The 6,000-nt window shown below is 35.4% G+C and overlaps 1 long non-coding RNA gene across 1 annotated transcript in view; it reads right to left on the reverse strand.

The window, feature by feature from the left end:
- Positions 1-3,174: 3,174 nt before the first annotated feature.
- LOC149099168 (uncharacterized) overlaps positions 3,175-6,000 on the reverse strand; it is a 276,702-nt gene continuing 273,876 nt past the window's right edge. The window contains exon 2 of the long non-coding RNA XR_016203858.1: positions 3,175-3,216. This is a non-coding gene — a long non-coding RNA (uncharacterized LOC149099168). The remainder of the gene's footprint in view (positions 3,217-6,000) is intronic.

Below are 6,000 nucleotides of genomic sequence, written 5' to 3' on the forward strand. Positions count from 1 at the left end.
TTATTGCAAACCCTTCTAGCAGGAGGAGACTCCATACAATAGTGAAGATGGCTAAATGTACCTTTGGGGACAAGTTAGAAAACAAAACTTTCCAACTTTTCACATATGTATACTGTTTTGGTATTTTTGTGAGATTTCATTTGGTAGAGATTCAGGGACTGAGTATATTGTAACCACTACATTTCAATCAGTCCCCACAACAAAAAAATGTGTAAACTTCTTTTGTGTGGGAGTCCCCATGTTAACAAAGGAAGAATATAATGATTAATAACAATGCCTTGTCTTTCTGAATAAGGTAGGAAAGAACAAGAAATGCCACCAAAAAGCACAGAAGACAGTTCTGTTATGTGATCAAGATTTTTGGTAGCTTCCCAGAAATCCTTGAAATCGTGGCTCTATATTTCATAATCACACCATCTTACACCTCGATCTGCTGATGTAATACTAGTTCCGGCTGAAACTATTAAATCATTCGCAATTTACCTCATACATGTTGGATTATTTTCATTAGCAACAACATTCCGAAAAATAACTGAGGAGCTCTGCTTTTAGGCTGGCCTAAATCTATTTATTATGGTGTAAGCAAGATAATTAACCTATAGTTTATACTTTCACACAGAGTTTACGATTAGGCAATCTTGACATGTTAAGCTAGCTCTTATGGCTATAGACATGTGTTTGTGAAAGGAAGCCTTATGAAATCACTGCTGACCACAACCTTAATTATTGTTCCCTTCAAAACTTTCAAACTTTTCCCAACCCCTATTGGTACCCCCTGTCATTTAAGTAAGACAAAATCAGAACACAACCATCCTCTTTAAATGCGAAGTACAATACCTCAAAAATTCTCAGCATGTCTCCCAAATCATTTTCCCCATTTGGATTATCTCCATTCAGTGGGTCCTGGTTGAATGCTATAAACGGTTATTAAAAGATAATATTGAAACTTGATTTTTAGTTGGCGCTCAGTATTCTAGAACATATTACATGAATTCAAATGTTTTATGCATTTGATAGCACATGAACAAAGTAACATAATGTGATCATTGTCTCAAGATATATGAATTGTTCTTTTAACTCAGTCAGGAGACCTGTTGTCACTGAAAGATTTTCCTTTATATATATAATAGGTTTGGTTTTACGATTTCACTTAAATCCAATATCTCAGAAATATAACACGTTCACCAACCTAGTCCCTATGCATACTCTTAACCTCTGCCCTATTGTCCACACGAAGCCTGGGATCAGGTGGGTGAGAGAGTTCCGGGTGAGCCTCTCTCTGTGAGGTCGTGTCTCACAGTAGGGTTCATATTTGACCCAACCAGAATGGAAAGGTGTAGTATTAAAGCTTTTAATTGTTGCTATAGCAACTAATTTAAACATCGCAAACATTACAATTTGCAATTGTTCATTGATGTACATGACATTCTGTGACAAAATCAAGCCAGGTATATACCTCATTATGTTAATAATATTAACAGATTCCCATCACCCTGACCAACAGGGTTTCCTCTAGGAGAGACACCTTCCGAAGTTCATTTGAGGGCTGCTCCTCATGCTGAAGATTTTCCAACTCAACATGTACAGGAGTATTTTTATTCTCCTCTTGGGGTTGGTCTTCTGTCAAGCCAAGTGCCGTTTCGAAAGAACAATTATTATATATCATGTTATTGTGCATTATAACAGGTTTTACTGGTGCAAATTTAATCGGGGTTTTTCAACTTGTCAGATCAGATGTTGTAGCAACAGGGAGTTTAAAATATCTATTTAATAAGTTCAATTAGTCATCAAGTATTGAAAATAACTGAGTATTGCACTGGTCACCTACTGATTACCAGGTCACAAAATATTAAATTTCAGCTGACTTTTAAAATCTTATTAATTTTATAGAGTCGCCCTGTGGTGATATAATTTATGTATGTTGTGATAGGTTGTACAGGGAATCAATCATAATTAAACACATTGGTTCCTCGACAGGCGATAATTTCATGACTACTGTACATAATATCCTTCCTTTTTTTCTCATGCTAATTAGGGGCATAAATGTTATTTAAACCCCACCAGGATTACAAAATTTAAATAATAAATGAAAAACAAAATGAAATATATAGTAGTTGTAGCTAAATGACGACAAAGTGCAAGTGTGCTATAATTTATCACTCATTTATATAATGAGTCAATTACAATTTGATTCTTTTTTACACTATTACCATAGTGAAGCCACTTGATAAAAGATGGGTCCATTGAACCCAAGGGTACTTTGTGTGCCCTACAACTTGCAACCATTGTGTCCCCTGTCTTCTTGGAATGGAGCGCTGCAAGTGGGGTGCTGGCATTAACAGCAAAAGTTATCAGTTGTGAAACACCATTAACAACCACCTTTTTCAAAAATTCTGTGATTTTCTGTTGGAAAATGAATGTAACAATTTACTATCTCAATCACTGATAATCAGTATTCAGGTTCTACTGCACACTATTAAACTATTAATTAATGTCACTGGTTTTAATAATTTTATTGCTACCGGTATTAACACATTAATCTATGTATAAAAATTATTAAGTGTACTTACCATGCTGGATATTTCTACATTTAGCAAATTTAATCCCTCTTTAGAAAAGGCAATTGCCTTATCACTTCCTCCTCCAATCATTTTGACACTGCAGAAAGGATTGATCCAGGTGTGGACCTATGAAAGAACATTAAAATGATGAATATTATGCAGTTCCACAAAATATCCATATCCATAACCCCAGGGGAGGTTACACTGGAACTCTCTAAAGCCAAAAAAAAAAAAACGCACACAAGAGGAGCAAACATTCTGCCGAGAAAGGAAAAAAGCATTTCTCTGTTTACAATTTGATGTAATAATATTGTAAATTCAAGCACAGATTCTTGGATAATAAAGTTTTGGTATAATTTAGTTAAAATTATGTCTATTAACCCAAAGGGAACTAAAGTTATCCAAACAACAAAATTAAAGCCCTGAAGTAATAACTGACAAAACTTATTTATTAATTTATAATTAAACAGTCAAATTGTGCGCAAACTTGAATTTGTTTTCACAGAAACCAGATATAAAAATTATTTAAATAAGAAATAGATAGTATGCTGGACAAAACTGTTCTGGATCGACATTTTACCACAAAAGATTAAAACAAAGTTGCATGACTAATTTTGTGATTGTCTTAAACTCTACTAAATTCCACACATGGAAACTTATTTTTATATGGATCATGCAAGAAAGGCTTGCCTTACACCTTGTCCACATTTGGTAAGAGAGTCACAAAAGTATGTAAAATCATGTGATTTCTGAGAAATAAGAGTCACATTTAGAGTGTTGTTTTGCGAAGAAACTCTTTACGTGCTGGTGGATTTTTGGGCACGATTTTGACAAGAAAGCATAAGAAAGACTTACAACTTTATTTGGCCACTGAAATACGATACTGTCTTCAGAGACTGATCTTCTTAGAAGTCTTTAAACTGATCTTGCCACTAGACCGGTCTTCCGCATGTTTTGAATATGGCTGCCTTTAGCTCACGCTTTGCACAAGCCACAATTGCACAAGATACTACTGTGTTAAAGCGTGATTCGCCAAGAACCTCAAACAGTGCTATTTTTGCTTTTAGGAAAGTTTTCGGACCTTTTTCAGAGCTCACCTACCAGGAGCGTGCCATTTTCTCACAATTTCTTGCTTAACAGCTTGAAATAACTTTCTTTGGTTTGCCTTGTGGCCTTCAGTGGTAGTAGCATCACAACTTGAATCTTTGCTTATCTAAACCGCTGATGTATTACAAGATTGTAGTGCTGTTTAGATGAATATCGCTCCTTCATAACATCTCGTCTAATTCATATAAGAATTCCACAAACCCTCGACAATGTTCTTCACACAACAACGCTGATCTAACACTACCATGTCGATGTAAACTATGACTATTTTTTTCTCAAAAATCACGCAATTTTCCATACTCTTGTTATTCATTCCACAAATTTAGATTCTCTGAAACTCAAGTCTACCTTGCGTGAGCCATATGAAAATAAATTTCCATATGTGGAATTTAATGAAGTTTAAGACACTCACTTATTTGCAGCACTTTGCTTGTTCTATCCAGAACAGTTTTGTCGAGCGTACTATACATACCTGTCCAATACTTCCTTTGATTTTTTCAAATACTGCAATTTGAAACCAGTCCATGACAGGCAACACCTCAACCACATCACATTTAACTGAAGCTTTCATTTCTTTGATGGTCTTCCAAGTGTTAGTTTTTGTTTTAATTGATGCCAGAAACTGCAAAATGAACATTCAACACTCAAAGTTTAAGCTAACATGTTTAATTTTAACCAAGGCAGGTCCATATCTTAAGGTTTCTGTAGACCACCACGGGTGTCCTTTGCGAAAAAAGCTTATGAGCACGCAGCCGTAAACATAACCACTATAAACTATTATATCTGGATAAGTTTATTAATAGTTTTTTTGGCTTAATTTTTTCTAACCACGAGAAGAGCATGTCCTTGAAAGGGAAACAAACTTTTGTCTCCTGAGCAGGCAAGTCACACTCATCTTTGTATCTTTTACTTCTATTAAAGTGAAACCTATATTAAGCGGATGGCGACAACTTTTGAGTGTTCCAAATACTTTTTCAACCTCCTTTGTGGGGAGAAATAATCTGCATATGGTTATTAGGCTTCCTAACTGTGGGACCATGCATGTAGGTGAGTTTAAAGGGGAGCTGATGACACCTCCTTTTATCTATGAATTTTTTCATAAACATCTGTTAAATGTTCATGAAAGATATGCTGCACCTATAGATCTTTTGCAAACGAAATGTGACCTACCATTGCCTTAGAAAAATGGTATATGCAAATCCTCATCCATCGCACTTGTTCGCCCTTAAGGTGGGCTCTAATCACCCTTTGAGTCACATCAATGGACTGCTCTGAAAGCTCATTTCACAATGGCATGAACCTCATTGTCCATGCTATGAGAAGGTCCTGAGATTAGACAGAAAAGAACAACTTACAATTTCTTTCAAATTAATTTATTTGTGAATTTTTTATATATATTTATAATATAGATAGGACCCTGCGTGAGGTCTGGTTGGTTAAAAACCCATGTTTGATTAGAGTATAAAACATAGAAAAAGCATGTTTTATTGTTTTTCGCCACACTACCTCAGACTCTATATCATAAAGCAGAGCTGTGTATAATTTATGCATGATAAAACACTCCGGATGTTTGTGAACACGTGCAAAGTGTAAAAACCCTCACCTGCGGCTCAATGAGCATTGTCTACTTTTCATGGGTGTTCCTCTTTGAATTGAGAGAATTGACTTGATAGTTACCTTGTTGCCTTCAGCAAGTACCATTAGATCTTTCTCTTACCTTTCATCTAATTTGAACTCGTCATCATGGATGAAAGTGAAACGCTGAACTCGTCCTTCAGTTCTGTATTAAAAAAGCAAATTTTCCTATTTAAAGCAGCTAACCTTTTAACTTCTGGGTCATTGGATGTGATAAGAATGCTGCCCTTGGGCACATACATCCCAGAAGATTTGGTTAAGGGACTCCCCCAGGCTATTGGAGATCAATGGATCATCTATCATCACAATCAGTGTTGATTGCAAAAGAACTTCAAGAATCTTTTTCCTGAAAAAATAAAATGTCTGTGTTAATTTAACTCATGGTATTCCCGTGAACCTCCGACAAGGGATAATTAAAAATTTCTCTAAAATAGTGTTAACTTGTGTCAGCATCATTACAAGCTTGTTGCATGCCAATTATAAAGAAAATCGAACGACCAGATTTTTTGCAAATAAACAAAACTGATTTTAAATGCCTGATTATATTTGTTTATGTTGCCATGGCAATGGCATATACCATGTTTGTGTTGTTAACTTGCTTGCTACCATTTTTGGCGACCAAAGGATCAAGTGTTATCAAGAAAAAGGTAAATGAAACTTAGGTATCAAAAACTGTGTTCTACAGCTACCTTAAAGG

Source organism: Orbicella faveolata, unplaced genomic scaffold (assembly GCF_042242905.1).
Source record: "Orbicella faveolata isolate gen_17 unplaced genomic scaffold, um_ofav_v1 contig_46, whole genome shotgun sequence".
In the NCBI taxonomy this organism is placed as follows: domain Eukaryota; kingdom Metazoa; phylum Cnidaria; class Anthozoa; order Scleractinia; family Merulinidae; genus Orbicella; species Orbicella faveolata.